The following is a 23845-nucleotide window of genomic DNA, read 5'->3' as shown; positions in this document are numbered from 1 at the left end:
ACAGCCCTACAAGAGGTCCATTACATGTCACACTCCCCTTATTAGAAATGGCTGACATATCATTTCACGCTCCAGGGAAGGTGTGTATTGACTCAGCATTAAGAAAAGTTCCCAGAGATGTTTTTTGAACTAGATTTCCTAAACCTAGACTGTTAGTCTAGAAATTCTAGTGGGCTCATGCTTAATATTTTTGCAATAGTTGATATTTGATATAAGGATCTTTAAGCTTTACAAAATTCACTTCTTTTATCTTTACAATAAAATGTCCAATTGCTGGCTTCTGAGACATATAAGGGGGGCTAAACCAAGAGGTTAGTGCTCAATTTGAGTGTTTTCTATCCATTGAAAAACTGGTCTGTTTCTCTATTTCACTTATCATTAAGAAATACATGTAAATAGTTTCTAGTGTCCTCACTAACTATCTCGAATATGTTCAATTTTTGAAATAAAGCAACATTTTGGAAACACCTATAATGCATCTTGCTTAAATTTTTATTCTATATTATAAATATTTTAAATCAGTTATATTTTATTACATAAACATTTCCTTTCTTTGCTACTTTATTTACTCACTTCTCAGTGCTCAAAACTTTAAAATTATAAAGAAAGATTTACTTTCTACCATTTTTGAAAATAGCGTTAGTTTCTGCCAGCTACCTTAACCTATCCTATAGATACTTTATAAAAAGATCAGAAAACTTTAAGACTGGTAAAGTATTTTGCCAAGTTGGTCTAGAAAAGTAACTAGGTTCATAAATAGATGGGAGGCTCCCATCCGTTGGTGGTTGGGAGAATCTCTTGAAGGTCTGCCAGTCAGATTCCTGAGCCCCATTTAACATGTGCTAATTCTGCTGGCCTGGAATGACACAGAACTACTTTGTGGGTATAATTAATACAGAAAACATGTGATTCTAACTCAGGTGATCAGGGAGCCACTCATTGGAAGCACTAACATAGAGGTGAAGACCTTGCAGTTTTATAAAATTGAGAGAAATTAATAATCTTCTTAGGTAGAACAAAACAACACTGGAAAATTTATTTGATTCTCAACAATCTATCCTTATACCCATTAACTAACCAGTGAGTGCTTCTGAGGCATCAACCGAGAGCCTCAGAGGGGATGTTCTGCATTCAGTGGGTACATACACTGAACTTTCTCTCATGGAACCAACAGGAAGCTCAGCAAATGTTAGTGTACATGTGACCATCAAGTAGAAATGGTACAGAGGAAGGATGAGAATAATCCCTTGCCCTGTACCAACATTTCATGTGGGACTACTAGACAGAAATCCTAAGATGGAGACAGGAAAGAACTTTAAACATTTATTTTCTGCAGATGTAGAAAAATTTGCCACTCAGTAATATTAGTTGACTCTTCCAGGATCCCAAAGGGGTTATTTTTTAACTGACAAAATGCCCCTTTGCTGGTACATCTCTGAATTGTTCGCAGCTGATAGTGAGCTTTCTGTCCTCTACTTGGAAGACTGATACCTCCCCATCAACTTTTTTAGTGCACCTACAACTTCCTTGTTTCAGAGACTATAGGCAAGAGGATTCAAGAGAGAGGTGAAGACCATTCCAAACAAAAAGAGACCCTGATTCAACTTTGAAGTCTTGGCAGAGCCAGGTCTCATGTAGATGCACACACGTGGACCAAAGTAGACAAGTAGAGACCCACCACACAGAGGTGAGAGGAGCAAGTGGCCAGAGCCTTGTTCCTGCCTTCTGGGGAGTTCATCTGGAGTACAGCAAGGAAGATGAGAACATAGGAGGACAAGATGAGAGATAAGGGCACCAGCAAAACAAGGATGCTGGTCACTACCACTGCCTTTTCATAGGCTGAGATGTCCTCACAGACAATCCTAAGGACAGCCACGACTTCACAGAAAAAGTGAGGGATCTCTCTGGATCTGCAGATACAAAAATGCAAGGTGAAGGCAGTGTGGCCCAAGGAAGTAAGTGTTCCTCCAGCCCAAGACATAACAATCATCTGTAAGCAAACCCTGGGACTGATGATGACGAGGTACTGGAGGAGATTAAAGATGCCACATAGTGATCAAAGCACATGAGAGTTATAAGGATGCATTCTGCAGTGCCCACAGTCAGGGAGAAGAATATTTGAGTCACATAAGCCAGGAATGAAATGTTCTGCCGTCCAGAGAAGTAGTTTACTGCCATCTTGGGGACAATGCTAGAAGTCAAAGTCAAATCCATTAAGGAGAGCTAACTAAGCAGGAAGTAAATGAGCAGGACCAGCAGAATGTTGCCAGTGAAGGTGGTCATACAGATAAGGAGAATTGTGAAGATTATGCCTGGGGTGTGTCCAAATTATGGGAAAAGTCCTAACAGGGTGAAATCTGTGGGTTCTGTCGCTTTCCCTCTCCACATGACTGGTGACAACAGAAAGGGAAGAGATTTGTAAAAACTGTCATAGTAGTAAAGCAGTTTCTTATTAAAGTCTTTATCAAGAACAATATTATAACAACAATGACAAACACAGATATTCATCCATGATCACTTGAATCAATGCTAACATTTTTCTATATTTCTTGTCCAAATCACAGATATTCATCCATGATCACTTGAATCAATGCTTAACATTTTTCTATATTTCTTGTCCAAATTATAATGTACTTTGAAACCAATGCACATATTGTAATTCATTCCGTTAACTTTAATGTAAAAGAAGCATTTTCCTATATTAACATCAAATTTATACATATATCCAGGTCTGATATTACGGACATAATTTTTGCCTGAAAAAAACATTGTAAATGTCATTTACACAAGGATATTTCTAATTTTACAATGCTCCTGCTTTACAGGATTTTGTCAAGATAGTAGAGTAAATAAACTGTGCTTGCCAGTTCCCATGACTGCATTAAAATTACAATTAAATTATAAAATGATCAACCCGAAATACCATCTGAAATTTTACTAAATAAAACTGCTACGATTAAGTATTTAAAGAGAAAACCACATTGATTTGTAAGAGGGGTGGAGTCGGAAATGGGCTGGCCCCACAAACGCATGTGACAGTTTAGCATTGGGAGGGACATGTAGGCTGTGGAGGTCCTCTCCAGAGGAGCGAGGGTCCCAAGGCCCACACCAGGCTCCCCAGGCCCGGGTTCCAGTGCCTGGAAGAGGCGCACCCATAATACCTGGCTTTGAAAATTAGTGATGATTCTGACTGTCTAAGTAAGACAGAAGGAACCTAGGCATCCCCTTAAAGTGCCTGCACACATATTTGCTCACATGCAGGCTCTAACCCTGACTTTGGAAGAGGAACAGCAGCTCAGGAGGTGCCAAAGACATACAGAGAAGACTGAGTTGTGTGGCTTCAGGGCAAGGGCTGGAGAAACAGCTGTCATTGTCCCTTTGTTGAGCTCTCCTTTTTTTTTTGCAATTTACATGTGAGCACCATGCTGGCTGTGTTAAGCTCTCCCCGGACATGGCCAAATCTAAATTTGCTTTGGCCTGGTGAACTCCACTTACTCCACCCTGGTAACTCCCTGAAACCCAGCCCACCCAACTCACATTGCTGGAGGAATTCTGTGGCTGGGCAACCAGCCCCACTTGGAGCTCTTTCTGAAGGAGACTCCTTCAGAAGCAATCAACAGGCCTTGGCTCAAGTACCTCTAGAGTCACTTTAGGTGTGAGACAACAATTCCTGGCCTGAGCTGCAGTATTTTTTGAAAAAATATTGGAGGTCTCTGGGCCCAAGGTAGGCAGCGGCTGGCCTCAGTGTGATCTGAGACTTTTGTGAGTGGACACAGGCTGAGCATTGACACCAAATCTGAATCCACACTAACCTGGGAAGCACGGTTTGTGCAATCCTGGTGATTCCCTGGGGCCCTGCCTCATTCAGCTTGCATATCACATGAAGCTTTTTTAACTTCTGAGTGTTAAGGGCAGTTGGCAGGTAATTTCAGGTCTTAGGGTGCCCTGGGCCTTTTGACTAGAGTTTGTGGCAGCTGGCCTCAGTTCACAGTGTGATCTCTCCCACATGCCTCCATGTAGGGCAAAGGCAATGACCAACCATGGATAGCTTTGTAGCTCCTACCAGGTAGCCCTAGGCCACCATAGGCAATGACTGACCTTGATCTGAAGGGGAGCTCCTCACAAGAAGTTGCAGAACCTACACACCCAGAGGCTGGTATCAGACCACTCGATTTGCCATACAAGATGCACACACAAAGGGTGGTCTCGACAGACACATGAGCCTGCTGTGGTGAATCTCAGTTCAAAAGGCTAGCCTTGGGTGGCTCCATAGTGTAGTGGTTAGCGCATCTGCTTTACATGCAGAAGGTTCTGGGTTCGCGCCCCAGATGGAGCCATGGACCATACCCTAGGTGCGCCAGGCCCACTGAGTGTGCCGAGTGCGCCGGGGTGCCAGGCTTCGGGTGCACACCACGAGCATGTGGGACGGGATACCCTGCCTTCAGAGATCCAGTTCTTAAGGGGAAACGGCAATATCCATAAGTCAGGGGTGGAAGGGGAGGGGAATTAAAGGGGGTGGGGAGGCTAGCCTCTACACAGCAGAATCTAAGGACAGATAGCTTCTCAGACAATAAAAAGCTAAAGGTGTTCATCACCACCATGCTAGTATTATATGAAATGTTAGAAGGATTTCTTTAAGAAGAAGTGGGGAATAGCAAAATGGCAAATAAAATGGCAAATACTATGTACCTATCAATAATCACTTTAAATGTAAATGGATTAAACCCTCCAATCAAAAGATGTAGGGTGTCTGAATGGATAAGAATACAAGACCCATATATATGATGTCTACAAGAGACCCACTTCAGATCAAATGACACACACAGACTGAAAATAAAAGAATGGAGAAAGATATTTTACACAAATAGTAATGAAAAAAAATGCTGAGGTAGCAATACTTATATCAGACAAAATAGACTTTAAAACAAAGGCAATAATAAGAAACAAAGAAGGCATTACATAATGATAAAAGGATCTATCCAACAAGAGCATATAACCCTAGTAAACATTTATACACCAAACATAGGAGCACCCACATATATAAAGTAAATATTGACCCATATAAAGTGATAAATTGACAGCAATATAGTCATAGTAGGTGACTTTAACGCCCACTGACATTAATTAACAGATTTTTCAGACAGAAAACCAACAAGGAAACCAACAAGGCCTTAAATGAAGTACTAGACCTGATGAATTTAAGTAATATTTATAGAGTGTTTCACCCCAAAGCAGCAGAATATACATTCTCCTCAAGTGCACATGGAGCATTTTTCAAGATAAGTTGAATGTTAGGCCACAAAATAATTCTCAATAAATTTAAGAAGACTGAAACCATATCTAGAACCTTTTACAACCATAAGGACATAAAACTGGAAATTAATTGCAAGGAAAAAAATGAAAAACACACAAACACATAGAGGCTAAATAACATGCTACAAAACAATGCAGGAATTAATGATGAGATCAAGGAAGAAATCAAAAAATACCTTGAGAAAAATGAAAGTAAAAACAGGATTATTCAAAATATATGAGCAAAGTTTATGGCCATGCCACCCTGAACAAGCCTGATCCCATCTGATCTCGGAAGCTAAGCAGGGTCGGGCCTGGTTAGTACCTGGATGGGAGACCACCTAGGAAGACCAGGTGCTATAGGCATAAAAAATAAATAAAAAATAAAAAATAAGGGATTGTAAGCTGACAAGGTCCTTGCAATCTGTGAGGTCAACCAAGGCTTGACTTGTCTAAAAAATAATTATATACACACACACACACACACACACACACACACACACACACATACACATATATATATATGAGTGCGATAAATCAGACAAAGATAAATATCATATGATTTCACTTATATACAGAAACTAAGGAACAAAAAGAAAAAAACTAATAAAAACAGACTCACAAATATAGAGGATAATCTGGTGACAGCCCGATGGGAGTGGGATTTGGGGGCTGGGAGAAAGGTGTGAAGGGTTAAAGAAGTACAAGTTGGTAGTTGATAGATGGTCACCACGGAAATGGGGAGCATGGCATAGGGAATGCAGTTAGTATTATGTAATGGGTAGGTGTAGAGCAGAGAAAGAGCAATTCTTTTATTTTATAAACTATATAAATGTCTAACCCATGTACTGTATACTCGAAACTAATAATAAAATAAAGTTTAAAAAAACAACACGACCAATTTAAAATAAACTAAAGAAAATCAACTCACTTCATGAGTACATATACATTAATTTTTAATTAAGTTTATGAGCTAATAAAAAGATAAATCAGGTCAGCTAAATTTAAGCAAAACATTTAAAAAGTCATAGCACTTTTTTCTATAGATGATTGATAAATATGCTTACATCTAAAAAAACAAGTACATGCCAAAATTGATTTCTCAGTAAACAATCAAATATGGTACTTATATGCAATAATATTATTATTTAACAAAGGAGAAGACTAATGAATTTAAAACAATTAAAGCCTGCAAAAAAGCAGAGATTACTAAAATCAAAGAAAAAAGATGAGAAGGTCACCTAGTAGCTAGATGCCCATTGTGAGAAACACACTAAAAAGTGGGCATTAGGCAAATTACATATGGCCTCCACCCTATGTTCCTTTCACTTTGTGTAATGATTTTTCTCTTCTTTCAGGCAACACTCCTAATTGTATTTCTCCATGGTAACATGCCCCTCTATGAATTTAAAATACTATGCTTTCTCATCTAAGACTATTTGCTTTTTAAACTTGGTGGAAATCAGAATGTGAAATAAATAAAAACAATTATATATATATATGAAACACAGCTAAAGCATTTCTAAAAGAAAACTTCATAGCAATACAGGTCTACCTCAAGAAACAAGAAAAATTCAAATAAGCAATCTAACCTTACACTTAAAGGAACTAAAACAAACAAACAAACAAAATCAAAAACAAAAAACAAAAACCAGCAACAGCACACAAAGTCCAAAGTGAGTAGAAAGAATATAATAAAGATTAATGTGAAATTAACAAAATAGAGTTTTGTTAATTAACAAAATAGATATTTTGTTAATTAACAGAATAGATATTTTGTACAAAATATCAAAGAATCCAAGAGCTAATTCTTTGAAAAGATAAAATTGATGAACACTTTAAATTTTTTATTAAACTTATTGAGGTGACATTGGTTAATAAAATCATACAGGTTTCAAGTGTATGATTCAAAATATGTATATTGTATTGTATTGTTCATCACCCAAAGTCACATCTCCTTCTATCACCATATATTTGACTCCCTTCACCTTTATCTATCTCCTCCCTGTCTCCCCTACCTCTGGTAACCACTAAATTATTTCCATGCCCATGAGTCTGTTTCTCATGTTCGTTTGTTGCTTTCAGGTTTATATCCTACATAAGAGGGAAATTATATGGTTCTCAACTTTTTCTGTCTGGCTTATTTTGCTTAGCATGATAATCTCAAGATCCATCCATGTTGTTGCAAATGGCAATATTTTATCTTATGGCTGAGTAATATTCCATTGTATATATGTACTACATCTTCTTTATCCATCATCTATCAAAGGACATTTCAGTTGTTTCTAGTCTTGGCCACTGTGAATAATGCTGCAATGAAAATCAAGGTACATATTTCTTTATGGAAAAATTTAAATGTTTTAATTTTCCAGGTAAATAGCCTGAAGTGGGATTGCTGAGTCAAATTATAGCTCTATTCATAATTGTCTGAGAAAACTCCTTACTGTTTTCCATAGTGACTATGCCAACTCGGATTTCTACTAGCAATATATGAGGGTTCCATTTTTTTAAAACCTCTCCAACACTTATTATTTTTTTGTCCTGTTGATAATAGCCATCCTAACAGGTGTGAGGTGATATTTCTTTGTGGTTTTGATTTGCATTTTCTTTATAATTAGTGAATATCTTTTCATATGTCTGTTGGATACTCATATGTCTTTTTGGGGAAAATGTCTGCTCAGGTCCCCTTTTTAATTAGATTGTTTTCTCTTTGAGCTGTATACGTTCTTTAATATTTTTAGATATTAACACCTTATCAAAGGTATCATTTAAAAATATTATTTTCCATTCAGTTGGTTTCCCCTTTATTTTGTCGATGGTTTCTTTTGCTGTGCAGAAGCTTTTTAGATGGATATAGTTCCATTCATTTATTTTTGCTTTTACTTCCCTTGCCTTTGAGGTCAAATTCATAAAATCCATGAGATAAGTACCTTCCATGCAATTTATTGTTTCAGGTCTTACACATTCATCAAGAAAAAAAGAAAATCCAAATAAATGAAATCAGAAGTGAAAGAGGATAAGTGACAACTGACTCCACAGAAATACAAAGGATTATAAGAAAATACCACAAGCAATGTATGCCAACAAATTGGACAATTTAGAAAAAAAAGGATAAATTTCTAGAAACATAAAATCTTGCAAGACTGAGTCAAGTAGAAACAGAAAATCTGACCCAACTGATTATTACTAACAAAATCAAATCAGTAATCAAAAATCTCCCAAGAAAGGAAAGTTCTGGACCAGATGGCTTCACAGGTGAACTTTACCAAACATTTAGAGAGCAATTAACAACTATTCACTCAAACTATTTTAAAAAATTAAAGAAAATGGAAGGCTCCCACACCCATGTTATGAGATCATTACCTAGATTCCAAAACCAGACAAAGATATTACAAAAAAAGAAAATTATAGGCCAATATCCATGATGAACATAGATGGAAAAATTATCAACAAAATATTAGCAAACTGAATGAGCAATACATTAAACTATCACACATCATGATCAAACGAATTATTCCTGGAATGTAAGTGTGGTTCAATATTCAAAAACCAATAAATATGATACACTACATTAACAAATTGTAAGATAAAACCACATGATCTCAATAGATGCAGAAAAAGCATTTGACAAATCCAGCATCTTTTTATGATAAAAAACATCTACAAATTGAAAATAAGAAAACATATCTCAACAAAATAAAGGTCATATATGACAGACACACAGCTAACATCATACTTAATGGGAAAAACTAAAATTGTTTTCCTTAGGATGAGGAAAAAGAAAAAGATGCCCACATTGACTACTTTTATTGAACATAGTATTTTTAAATGTGGTACATATAGACAATGAAATATTACTCAGCCATAAGAAAAGATGAAATACTGCCATTTGCAACAACATGGATGGATCTTAAGAGTATGACACTAATTGAACTAAGTTAGGAAAAATGTTGAGACTATATGATTTCACTTGTATGTGAGATATAAAACTGAAAGCAAAAAAATGAACATGACAAACAGAGACTCACGGACATGAACAACAGTTTAGTGATTTCTAGAGGGAAGGGGGAGGGGGAGGTAGCTAACAGTAGAGGTGGTTACCCCAATACATTTAATTTAAAAACAGTTCTGGCCACAGCAATCAGAAAATAAAAAGAAACGAAAGGCATCTAAATTGGAAAGGAAGAAGTAAAACTGTCATTATTTGCAGATGACATAATACTATGTATATAGAAACCTAAAGGTTCCACAAAAAGACTGTTAAAAATGATAAATGCCTTTAGTAAAGTAAGAGGAAACAAAATCAATATTCAGAATTCAATTGTATTTTTATACACCAATAATGAACTATCAGAAAGAGAAATTAAAAAAACAATTCTATGTAAAATTGCACCAAAAATTATTTTTTAATTTAATTAAGGAGGCAAAAGAAGTGTACTTATAAAATTATAAGCCATTTAAAAATTAAATTAAATTAAAAAGACACAAATTAATAGAAGCCTTATACTATGATCACAGACAGGAATAATTAACATCATTAAAATGTTCATACTACCCAAAACAATCTATACATTCAATGAAATCCTTATCAAAATAACAATGGCATTTTTTCAGAATCATATAACAAATAATTTTAAAATTTATATGAAACCATAAATGACCTTGAGTAGCCATGTCAATCTGAGAAAGTACAAAGGTGGAGGTATCATGCTACCTAGTATCAAACTATACTACAGGCTATATTAACTTAAACAGCATGGTACTGCCATAAAAAGAGATACATTGATCAATGGAACAGAATAGGGAGCCCAGAAATAAACCTACACTTATATGGTCATATTATCTATTACAAAGGTGTCAAGGAGAATCAAGGGGGTAAAGACAGTCTCTTTAATAAATGGTGTTGAGAAAACAGGACAAATATCTGCAAATGATGAAACTAAATCACCTTCTTACACTATATATGGAAATAAACTCAAAATGGATACAGGCCTAAAAGTAAGACCTGAATCCATAAAACTCCTAGAAGAAAACATAGGCAGCAAACTCTCTGACATTGCTGTTACTAATATATTTTTCTGATACATCTCCTCAGGCAAGGGAAACAAAGGGGAAAATAAACAAATGAGATTATATGAACTAAAAAGTTTTTATCAAAGGAAACCACCAATGAAGTGAAAAGACAATATACTGAATGGGAAAAGACACTAGCCAGTGATCCATCTGATAAGAGGTTAATATCCAAAATTTATAAAGAACTCATACCACTCAATACCAAAACAAACAAACAAAACAAAAAAACAAAAACAAAAAACCCTACAAACAATGCAATAAAAAAAAATGGGCAGAGAACCTAAATAGGTATTTCTTCAATGGGGATATACAGATGGTCAACAGACATATTAAAAGATGCTCAGAATCACTAATCAACAGAGAAATGCAAATTAAAACCACAATGAGATATCACCTCACACCTGTCATCAATAAACAAGTGTTGGTGAAAATGTGGAGAAAAAGGAACCATCGTGTGCTGTTGGTGGGATTGCAAATTGGTGCAGCCGATGTAAAAAAAGTTTGGAGGTTCCTCAAAAAATAAAAATAGGACTACCTTATGACCCCAAATTTCCACTTCTGGTTTTTATTTTAAGAAAATGAGAATAAATAGAAAAGATATATATACCCTATGTTTACTAAAGTGGTATTTAAAATAGTTAAGATATGTAAAAAACTTAAGTGACTGTCAATAGACAATTGGATAAAGAATATGTTGTACATAGATTCAATAGAATATATTAAGAAATGAAATCTTACCATTTATGACAACATGGATGGATCCGGAATGTATTATGCTAAATGAAATAAGTTAGAAAAAGACAAATACCATATGATTTCAGTAGTATGTTAAATTTAAAGAACAAAATAAACTAATAAACAAAATTGAAACAGACTCAGATACAGTGATGGAACCAATCATTGCTAGATGGAGAGGGGATGGGTAGAAAACGTGAAGGGATGGAGTACAAATTGGTAGTTACCAAATAGTCACAACGATGTGAAGTACAGCATAAGGAATATAGTCAATAATATTGGAACAACAAAGTATAGTGCCAGGTGGGTCTAGACTAATCAGGGAAAGTACTTCATAAATTATATAAATTATATAAATATGTAATTACCATGCTGTACACCTGAAACTAATATAAAATAATACTATATGTTAACACTGATTTTAAAAATAAAAATTTAAAAAACTGCTCCTACTTTACTGAAACATTCTGGTTCTGGGCATCAAAATTTAAGTAGAAATTATCATTAGGATTGTGTTTTGTGTTATACACTTTTATGATTGTTTAAGCTTTTCTTGAAATTGTCCCTATTCTATCCAGGAAGAAAACTCATTGTATTTACATGGTGTATAGTAAATTTTTTTTCTACATGGCCTTATAGGTTCCTGCTCCTGCAAAATGTATACTGTCTTTAACTACTAGCCACAGCAGTTGTGTGCATGGTGGGCAGAGGGAAAATGTTAGACTTCTTTCCCTCAAGCATACCAACTTTTTCCTTGTTAGACTTTTTTTGCTGTATACCACTCTTCTCTCTGATATTTGCACAACCATGTAAACATCTAGACAAACTCTTGCTGAGTTTACAAGAAGGGATAACACATCCATCTCATCCTATAGGACTTACATGGCCTTGTTACAAACCTGATTTAAAAAAGTACAAATAAGCCAAATATAAGCAAATTTTACTCATAAAAATAGTCCCCAAAATTCTAAAAAAAAAAAAAAAAAAGGCAGTGTATACAAAATCCATAAATATTTGCATTTAATTTAAGGCAAGAATAACACTAGAATGTTTTTAAAGTTAGAGCAGATGTTTATAAACATTACAACAAATTAAAGAAAAAATTATATGACCCTTGCATTAGTTACAAAAGCTTGACATAATGTTATCCTTAAATCCTGATTTAAAAACCAACCTAACAAACTAGAATAAATATACTCCAACATCCTATTCCTGTACCTTCTTGACAATCTTTGATATTCATTTGTTAATAAAATTATTGAAAATGTTATTTCTACATTGTTAGGCTATCCCCCTCCTCTGACATGTGTGTGTAGGTATGTTAACATGAACAGCAAGATTCAAGTTTCATTTGCGTTTTACAAGAGAGTGTAAAAGAATCTGTTACCCTTCCATCCAGTACCCCATCCTTGGATAGAGCTGGCTGTAATATTAGGTTACTGATTTCTTGTATAATTCCTGTGCATATTGATTTAAACTCACTGCTTCCATGCAGACACTTGACTTAGATTTGTTCACCAAAAATAATGATCAGTTTGGAATGTAGATGTTGTGATAACAATAATAAAAACTCTAAGTCTGTTTTCCCTTTGCACATCCACTGGGAGCCTCAAACTTCCTGTGAAAAACTGGCAGAACTCTGTAGGATGGTACCACCAGGATTAGGCACCTATCTACATAACCAGCTTTCATCTGAGCAGGCTGTATTGACCACTTTCAAACTAAAAGATCATATTCTCATCAGTTCTGCCTCGTGTCACTGGGTGTTTGATTGTCTTGATGAGTTAGCCTAATTTTGGAGGTGGAGATACTTTAAGATAAGAAAAAAAGACAATTTTAATAGCAAAATTGGCCAGCACACTCCTTATCATCTCCCACATTAAAGTGAGTCTCAGTGCAGTCAGTGGGTGTCTGTGCCTGAGCAAGTTTCGTTAGATGGTGAGAAACCTAGATTTCAGAATGGCTAGACCTTTGAAAATTCTCTAACTGCACAGAAGGAAATTAAGGCTCTGTGTGATTTAAGTGCTATGTCCCACAGCCCTCTACTTCTGGCTCAAGTGCTGATTCTGAGGCTTTGGGGCACCCCCAGATTTGGTGAGATTCTGTTCTTATAAACTCTCATTCCAAATCTAGTCATTGCAGCCCAAGTAGAAACCTAAATTTCATCACTATTAGTGCTTACATGTGTTAGCATATGTCTCACTCTTTACACTGTGAGGTTTTTGATGGAAGGAACTGTGTTTACTGAGTTTCACCTTTTCTTTCTCCATCTAGAACATTACCTCCAGTCAAAATTAGTTACACACACAATAAGCCTAGGGCTGGAACCCTAACCTTTGGACTTTGGATTTTGCGTCTAGACTACACTAGATGCTTTTAGCACAAAAAATTATTTCCCTTTCTAAAGGCATTATTTTATTTTGCTCGATGTCACCTTATTGGCTTCAAAGCAATTTCTAGAATTTTATGTCATTGGGATTTATAGGAGGAGTCTGGGCCTGGTGATGTCCACTTGAGCAACGATAACTGGAAATGTGCACACGACTTGCCAGGTCACATAGATAAATAACACTTTCCTACTCCTGAGTAAAATCCCTGTTTACCAAGACTGAACCTTACTAACACTACTGATGGACAACTGTAGAGTTTGAGTGGATTTTCACAATCCGGAAAAGTTGGATTATGAGTGGATTTTCACAATCTGGAAAAGTTGGATGACTTCCCTGTCAAGATGCTTACCTTATAATTTGTGTTCAGTCAGTATAATTACTTAGAAAGTGTAAAATATTTAAAATTCCTTCTGAACATTGGTACTGTGTGTGCTATTATAAAAGAAGGATTGACCATTTGAGTAGGAAGGGCATAACTGAGTTGGTCTCGCTAGGCTGTCCTGTCTCAGGCTGTCGGCTTCTGAGCAGGGCTGGGATTGCCCTAATCCCCAGTGCTGTGAGTCCAGGTGAGTGGCCAGCCAGCCTGAGTGATGCTACACCATGGCTCAGCCCTGCCAGCTTCCCATTAAGGGCTAAGACATCCAGGCGTGGTGTCCTAGAGGAATCTTCTCCCCAGGATATAATTAGAGGTTTTCAAAACAAGCTCTGATTTTTCTTTTGGTTGTTTTGGTCAGTACCACCATAATTTCCCCAGATGACAAACTTGGAATTTTCTTTGACTTTTTAATTATTAATCTCATATAATATTAGGTAACTTATTGACTTTTTAAGAATTGTCTCCTACTTTTTTAACCCAGGACCAACACTCTCGACCTATTTCCTCAGTCTTGAATTATCTCCTTTATTTCATATTCTTAGCTAAATTCTCCCTCTTCTTCTAAGTCAGATTTGTCTTGCCTCCCTAGTGAAATTCTCGTTATTTCCACATTGAATATCAATATATTTAGTTAGTTAATTATGGCATATATTTCCCTTTTGGCTTGTTATTTGTCTTGTTATTCATCTTTTACCACTTTCACAGTTAATGATGAGATTTTAATCTATGAAAGCATAGGGTTTTGCTTCTCATTCTCCCTTTGTTCCCTAGCCTGGGTGACTATCTTATTCTTGGTGGGCACTGATTTACACTATTAATTAAATCAAATTTCATAAAACCAACATATGCCATACTATGTGCCGGGAATTCACAATGATAAAAAATAATAAATGCACTAAAGCCTGGTAAAATAAGGAAAATTGATTCATTAAAAACAGATTATGATATGCAGGAAAGCACAGCAAGAAAAGTATGTAGACATTGCTGCAGCCATACATAAAAGTAACAGTTAATTTGTGTAGATGGAAAGAGCAAAGAATGATTTTATTGGACAAATATAATTTGAATTTGGCCTTAAAGGATATTAAGAATGAATGATAATAAGGAATGAGGGAAATTTGAGCTTGAGGAGCTGTGTATGAGATCAAGGCAGATGCACCAACATGACCATATGGAAAAGTGAGTCATTCATAATTTTTACTGGATGCAGAAGCTGTGTGGATGGATGGGAAATGATGTTGGAACATGGACAGAGTGAGATGCACAACGGGCACCCAGCTCAGGAGAGCAGAGTATGATGTGGGCACTGAGTTACTGCACCAACCATACCCAGGGGCAAAGCGTCTATAATTATTGGATATTGTGAAATACAGTAAATATATTAGAATTATCAGTTTATTCAACTGGCCACACTGGTGAAGCCAGACTCAGCAAGGGCCTTGAAGAATTAAAGGAAATATGGGACCTGTTCGTGTGGAGAGTGTTTATTCACTTTCCACAGAAAGTTAAAATGATTCATCAGGCTAGATGCCAAAAGATCAGTAATATTTAAAATAAACTTTTAATTTTTGATGGGTTCTACATTTACAGCTAAACTGCAAAGCAAGCACAGATGGTCCCAGCTAGCCACTCTCCCCGTTTCCCCTTTTGTTAACATGTTTCATTACTATGAAACCAACACTGGTTTTTAGTACAACGAAAGACTCCATAGTTGTACAATAATATTAACTAAATCCTGTGATTTATTCAGATTCCATTCATTTCCCCCTAATGTTCTTTTTCTCTTCAGGATCCCTTACAGGAGACCACATCCTATTCATCAACATGTCTTCTTAGGCTCCTCTGGGCTCTGAGAGTTTCTCAGACTGTTTTCAATGTCCCTGGTGGAGTTGAGTAGCACTAATCAGCATTTGGTAGAATATCCCTGGTTTTGTGCTGGTTTGATATTTTTGCTCAGGGTTAGACTAATGTTACAGGTTTTGGGGAGGAAGATTGCAAAGGAAAAGTGCTCTTATCATCATGTCATGTGAAGGGTACAAGATGTTGTATCTTCTTAATGTATTGTCTTATCATTACAAAATGCCCATATTTTTCTTTTGTTATTTTTTATCTTGAAATCTATTTTGTCAGGTATAAATACAACTACACCCACTTTTCTCTGAATATCAATATGCTTGGAGTATCATTTTCTATCTCTAAAAGGGTCATTTTTATTGTTGTAGTAAGAACACATAAGATCTACCCTCTCTCTGACTTATTTCACTTAGCATAATATACTCTAGGTTCATCTATGTCATTGCAAATGGGAAGACTGAATTTTTATAATGGCCTGAGTAATATTCTATTGTATATATGTATCACAACTTCTTTATTCAATTGTCTATTGATGGGCAATTACTGCATGTATCTTTACAGGGTGGTTTGGGTTTCCTTAAAATAAATACCCAGAAGTGCAATTTCTGGGTCAAAGGTAGGTCTATTTTTAATTTCTTCAGGAATCTCCATATTGTTGTTCATAGTGGCTATACTAATTTGCAATCTCGCCAACAGTGCATGAAAGTTCCCTTTTCTCCACATCCTTGCCAACGTTTACTGTTTTGTTTTTTGTTTTTTGTTTTTATTTATTGACAGCCATTATGAAAGGTGTGAGGTGATAACTCATTGTGGTTTTAATTTGCATTTCTCTGATTAGTGATGTTGAGCATCTTCTCATGTCTTTTGGCCATCTGTATGCCCTCATTGGAAAAATGCCTATTCATGTCCTCTGCCCATTTTTAATTGGATTTAGTGGGATTTTTTGGAAATTAGTTGAATGAATTATTTATAAATTTTAAATATTAACCCCTTATCAGATGTATCATTAACAAACATATTCTCCCATTCAGAAGGCTGCCTTTTCATTTTATTAGTTTCCTTCACTGTGCAAGAACTTTTCAGTTTGATGTGGTCCCATTCGTTCTATTTTTTTTTTTTCTTTTGCCTGAGGTGACATATCAGAAAAAATACTAGTTAAGAGCAATGTCACAAAATTTACTGCTTACATTTTTATCTAGGAATTTTATAGTTTTGGATCTTACATGTAAGTCCTTAATCCGTTTTCAAGCTTATTTATATATATGGTTAAAGTAGGTAGTCTAGTTTTATTTTTTTGTATGTTTCTGTTCAGTTTTCTCAACAACATTTATTGAAGACACTGTTTTTACCATATTGTATTTTTTTTCTCATTTGTCATAGATTAAGTGATCATTTAGGCCTGAGTTTACTACTGACTCTATTCTGTTCTATTGATCTATGTGTTTGTTTGTTTTTATGCTAGTACCATGTTGTTTTGATTATTATAGCCTTGCAGTATAATTTGATATCGGATATTTGTTACCTCCAACTTTGTACTTCTTTCTTAAGATTGCTGTAGCCATTTGGGGTCTCTAATGGCTCCATATAAATTTTTGGATTATTTCTTTGAGTTCTTTGAAAAATGCCATTTTCATATGAATTATATTAAATCTATAGATTGCTTTAGATAGTATGGACATTTTAACAATGTTAATTTTTTCTATCTGTGAGCATGGTATGTGTTTTCATTTTTTTTTGTATCTTCAATTTCTTTCATCAGTGCCTTATAATTTTCTGGGTTCAGGTCTTTTACTCTTTTGGTAAAATTTATTCCTAGGTATTTACTTTTTTTGATAAAATGTAAATGGAATTTTCTTAATTTATCTTTATGATAGTTTGCTATTGGTGTATAACAATGCAACCAATTTCTGAATACTAATTTCATATTCTGCTACTTTACTGAACACATTTTTCAGTTCTTATAGTTTTTTCATGAAATCTTTAAGGTTCTTTATATAATCATGTCAACTGCAAATAATGACAGATTTACTTCTTCCTTTCCTATCTGGATGCCTTTTATTTCTTTTTCTTATGTGATTGCTGTGGCTAGGACTTCTAATAAAAATGATGAAAGTGGAATTTTTTGTCTTCTTCCTGGTATTAAAGTTTTAGATATTCACTATTGAATATAGTGTTAGCTGTGGGTTTGTCATATATGGCCTTTATTATGTTGAGGTGTTTCCTCTATCCCCACTTTGCTGAGAGGTTTTATTATAAATTAATACTGAATTTGTTGAATATCTTTCTGAATCTATTCATATGATCATATGATGTTTTATCTTTCATTTTCTTCATGTGGTGTATCATGTTATTTGATTTGGAAATATTGAACCAATCTTGCATCCCAAGAATCAGTCCCATTTGATCATGGTGTAACCGATCGTTTAATGTGTTGCTAAATTCAGTTTGCTAATATTTTGTTGAGAATTTTAGATCTATTTATCATGGCTATCACCTGTAACTTTTTTTTGTAGAGTCTTTGTCTAGTTTTGTAATCAGGGTAATTGTGGCCTCATAAAATGATATTGGGAGGTTCCTTCCTTTCCAGGACTGTTTTTGTTGTGTTCCACAGATTTTGAGTCAATGAGTTTTCATTTGTGTCAAAGTATCTTTTGACTTCTTTGATCTCATCGATAACCCATTCATTGCTTAGTTGTGTGTTTTCTAGCCTCCATGGATTTGCATGTTTTTCAGTGTTTTTTTTTTTTTTTCTCGTACTTGATTACTAATTTAATACCATTTTGGTCAGAGAAGAAGCTTGATATGACTGCAAACTTCTTAAATTTAATGAGATTTGTTTTGTGGTCTAATATGTGATCTTGGGAAATGTTTCATGTGCACTTGAAAAGGATATACATTCCACTGCTTTTGTGTGAAGGGTTTTAAAAATATCAATTAAATTAATCTGGTCTAGTGTGTCATTTAAGGAAGCTCTTTCCTTGTTAATTTTCTATCTGGAAGATCTGTCCTTGGTTTCAATGAGATGTTTAAGCCCCCTACTATGACTCTATTACTTTTGATCTCCTCCTTTATGTCGGTTAGTAATTGCTATATGTATTTAGGTGCTCCAAATTGAGTCCATAAATGTTTACAGAATTTATATCCTCTTGTGTATTGATCCATTTTTTATTATGTAATGTCCTTCTTTGTCTCTTATTATAGCCTTGGTTTTAAAGTTTACCTTCTCTGATGTAAGTACTGATACCCCAGATTCTTCATTGTTCCATCACTTGAAATACTTTTTTTCATCCCTTTCAGTCTGTGTGTGTCTTATGATTTGAAGTGATGTCTTGTAGACAGCATATGTAAGGGTCTTGTTCTCTTATCCATTCAGGCACTCTATGTCTTTTGACTGCAGCATTTAATTCATTTACATCTAAAGTAATTATTGATAATGTAGTTTTTGCCATGTTGTTATTCATATTTATGAACTCCTCCCCCTCCACTTTCTTCTTTTTAAAGAAGTCCCTCTAACATTTCCTATAATACTAGTTTGGTAGTGTTGAACTCCTTTAGCTTTTTCTTGTCTGGGTAGCTCTTTATCTGTCCTTTGATTTTAAATGATAGCCTTGCTGGGTAGATTGTGTGGTTGTCAGTCCTTGCTTTTCATCACTTTGAATATTTTGTCATTCCCTCTGGTCTATGAAGTTTCTGTTGAGAAATCAATTGACAGTATTATAGTAGTTTCTTTGTAGTTAACTGCTTTTCTGTTGCTTTTAGGTTCTTTCATTGCCTTTAATATTTGGAATCCTAATTATAAAGTGCCTTGGTGTGGGCCTCTTTGGGTTCAATTTATTTGGGACTCTTTGTGCTCCCTGTGCTTGTATGTCTATTTCCTTCACCAGATTAGGGACATTTTCTGCCACTTTTAAATACAGGTTCTCAATCTTTTGCTTTCTTCTTCTATTTCTAGTACTCTCTTCTTTTTCTAGTACTTTTTGTAGTACACTTGATGTTGTCCTAGAAGTTCCTTAAACTATCCTTACTTTATTTTCTTTTTGCTGTTCTGATTGGGTGTTTTTTGCTACTTTATCTTCTAAATTGCTGGAAAAGGTAAAGGGATTAAGAAGTACAAACTGGCAGTTACAAAATAGTCATGGGGATGTAAATTACAGCAGAGGGACTATAGAAAATAATATTGTAATGGCTAAGTATTGTGCCAGGTGGGTTCTAGACTTATCGGTGGGATCATTTCATAAATTATATGTCTCACCACTATATTGTCACCTGAAACTAACATAAAATATTGAATGTCAACTCTACTTGAAAAATTAAAGTTAAAAAAGCATAAAAAATTTTATACTATTGTAATTGAGTTGACTGTGTACCCTGAAACAGCATAAACACTCCACACCAGTCCAGATCTGCTACAGTCCAAGGGCAGTCCTGCCCACCCAGAGACGTGATGGGAGACATGATTATCCATGCCTCCAGTGGCAGGCCTGTTGACATTAGTCCCAAAGACGACAGAGCATCCTTCACATTCAAGCTCCAGCCCCCGCTGACTGCAACCCCACCAACAGTCTCATCAGTCTACAGTCCTGGCAGGAGGCCAAAACCACTCTGTAGACTTTATATCCAAGAGAATGGAATTTGGAAGAGATATTTGTGCACTTGTGTTCACTGCAGCATTATTCACAATAGCCAAGAGACAAAAGCAATCCATGTGCCCATCAATAGATGGATAAAGAATATGTGTTATATAAATGCAATGAAATATTATTCAGCCTTAAAACAGAAAATCCCATCACATGCTATAATGGATGGAACTTGAGAACATTATTCCAAGTGAAATAAGCCAGTCACAAAGAGACAATTCCACCTATATCAAACTCATAGAAACAGAAAGTACAATAGTGATTGCCAGGGGCAGGAGAGGGAGGAATGGACAGTTGTTCAATTGGTATAGAATTTCAGTTTTGCAAGATGAGAAATTTCTAGAGATCTTTTGCACAAGATCTATACTTGACTATACTTAAGACTACCGAAGTATTCATTCAAAAATGATAAATTTTGTTTTACCACATTTTTAAAAGACATAATTACCTACCCAGCAATCAATGAAGTCTTGTAGACAATGTCATTTTCATGGCGTTGAACAGCTTTGGAGTTCTCCAGGCCTGCATGATCTGGTGTACTAAATATTTTATTGTATTCAGTTCCCTAGCAACTAGAAAGATATTTGAAATGGTACCCAGGATACCAGGATATCCTTTTCACTTACAAGATGCATATGGTTATGTCGTACTAGAGGAGACAAGGTAGATGATCTATTCAAGTGTTTCCCCACTTATAGGGGTGGTGACCACCCATAGTTTCATTTTGTACCTCCAAGTCTTCCTTTCAGAATATGCCAACAAGGAATGTCATCTAACCTGGAAGCCAGATGTGATGTTTGATGAGGTCCATGCAGGCTTCTACTAAATGTGAGTTTTGGCTTCAGGTAGTAACCTGGGAAACACTGCACATTCTCCTGATACTGTTATGACCTGAGACCACTCATCTGTCCCGGGAGCAATATTTCTTTTAGCTGTTAAGGAAGGAGTCACCATTGCTCATTCTGTAGCTTCTGGAAGCTTTACAGACTGATTTTACAACCATTTCAATTAATTTATTTGGACCATCAGTAAGGTAAAAAACATTTGGCAAGTATCTGCTAATATTTCTGGATCATCACAATGCAGGAGGCAAAAACTGAAATGTAGAAAGAATTTGCTCAACAAACTTTAAGATGAACACTTTAGAATAACCAGGCTTGATTTCCAAATATGGAAATAGTGAACCAAAGGTATGAATATTTTTTTAATGTTCATTTTGAAGTATTTCAAACCTATAAAAATTCCTCAGTAATAGAGTTCTTTTACCCATCTTCCCCAGATGTTGACACCTTTCCATAACCATAGCATAGTTATCAAAGCCAGGGAATTAATACCTATAAAATGGCATAAACTAATCTACAGACTTTATTCAAGTTTCATCAGTTCTCCTACTCATGTCACTTTTTGAGACCATTTCTATGGCACCCAGGTCAGGACTGCACACTGCCCTTTGTCCTACCTCCTGGTCTTGTCTAATCATCGACAGGTCCTTATTCTCATTGTTATATACAGTCTTGAAACCACTAGAATTGTTAGTCAACCGTTTTGTGGAATGACCCTCAATTGGGGTCTGCCCTATGTCTTCTCATGACTTGGAATTTAGTCTGCACATTCTGGCAGGAATACCAGAGTGCGCCATATCTAGTGGGTAGGGAAGGCACGTAGCATGTTTCTATGTCTTGTTACTGGTGTTTTTACCTTGGATTGCTTGGTAGAAGTGGTGTCTGCCTCATTTCTCCACTGAGGAGTTACTGTTTATTTCATTTGTTGGGTATCTGGTGAGGATATGCTTTGCCCTATGAACTTTCTCATCCACTAATAGTTCTTTCTGCAAAATTGTTACAATTATGCACCACATAATGTAATTTTAGTCAACAAACTGCATATATGATGGTGGTCCCCTAAGATTATAATGAAGCTGAAAAATTCTTATCACCTACTGACATTGTAGCTGTCCTAATGTAGCACAATGCATTCCTTATGCGTGTCTGGTGTTGCTGGTGTGAATGCACCTACCGCATTGCCAGTCATACTATCAAGATAGCAACATACAATTATGTACAGTAGATAATAATAATGATAATGACTATATTACTGGTTTATGTATTTACTGTACTATACTTTTTATCAATATTTTAGAGTGTACTTTTATAAAGTGCTATAAAACAGTAGCTGTGCACACTTTCAGCAGTCTCATCTCATACTTACTGCGTCTTTTCATTGCATTATTTTCTTTTGTGTGTGATTAAATCTCATATTGTTTTTACAGTAACATGCTGTACAGGCTGGTAGCATACAACTTAGATGCAGTAGGTTGCACTATCCAGGTTTGCATCAATGCACTCTATGAGGTTTGCACAACAAAATCACCTAGTGATGTATTTCTCAGAAAATAGCTGTTGTAAAGCAGTGCATGACTATAATGTGTGGTGCTTGCTAAATAGTATTTTATTTGCATTCTACATTTATTGATGTCCCTTCTCCCCTTTTTACTTATTTATATCGCTATGTCCCTTCTCCTCTTTTAATTTATTTATATCGCTATGAACTAAACATTTGCTTTACTCTATAGGTATGAACAATTTTTAAGATTTTGGATGGACTTTAAATTTCCTTCAGAAAGGTTGTACAGATTTACACTTCCTTGGGTATTGCAGTGTTCTGCCACCTTTCTATACCCCATCATCAGTATTATGTACAAATAAATGCATCTGATGAGAAAACAATGTATGGTAATTGTTTTCCTTTGCATTTGATTGCCACCAGAGTGGAGCCACTTATATTTATCTTCACCACTCATTTGTTTTTCATCTTGGAATATATTTTCTCAATTTCTTTACATTTTAACTGTGATAATGCCAATTTTACAGTTCTATAAAATCAAATATACTGATGTGCTTTTTAATTTGTGCTGCTATAGAAAGTTCTTTCCCATATAAAGAGAAGATATTCAACATGCTTTCTTTGATTTTTGATAGGTCCAAACTTTTACATGTGTTTCTTTTATTCTTCTGGAATGTATTTTACTAAGTTTTCCAATAGAAATTATTTCCTATATTTCAATACCGTCCCCCAAACTTCAGAAATGTATAAAGATAGAATTTAAATCAGTGGGGTAATATATATAACTTTTAATAAGTAATGCAAACCACCTACTTTAGGTGAAAACCAGATTACTACCTCACACTATAAAAATTGATTCCACATGAGAATATGTGTGTATTGTGAAAACATTTTTATCAAGAAAATACAAACTACAAATCTAGCCCTCTAGATAAATTTGAGGCAGATTATGCTTGGAAAGTTTGACAGTATGGAATTAAAGTGTAATAAATATGATTAAGATATCCATCATATTTATATAATTTTTATATACTACTGCCTATATCTTAGGTTATAATCAATAGAACACAATGGTAGAACCTTTTTACTGTTCATGAAAAGTTTCTCTAAAGGATTTGGTTACATTTGATTGTCTTCTCTATGAC

General features: G+C 35.3%; 1 non-coding gene across 1 annotated transcript; it reads left to right on the top strand.

The window, feature by feature from the left end:
- The first annotated feature begins 5539 nt into the window (after positions 1–5539).
- LOC112471902 lies at positions 5540–5658 on the top strand. Its single transcript, XR_003043448.1, has one exon. It is a non-coding gene; the product is annotated as a 5S ribosomal RNA (ribosomal RNA).
- The last annotated feature ends 18187 nt before the right edge of the window (positions 5659–23845 follow it).

Source organism: Pteropus alecto, unplaced genomic scaffold (genome assembly GCF_000325575.1).
Source record: "Pteropus alecto unplaced genomic scaffold, ASM32557v1 scaffold159, whole genome shotgun sequence".
Taxonomy (NCBI): Eukaryota; Metazoa; Chordata; class Mammalia; order Chiroptera; family Pteropodidae; genus Pteropus; species Pteropus alecto.
The sequence above is the reverse complement of the archived record's forward strand: the minus strand, read 5'-3'. Positions and strand labels throughout refer to the sequence as shown.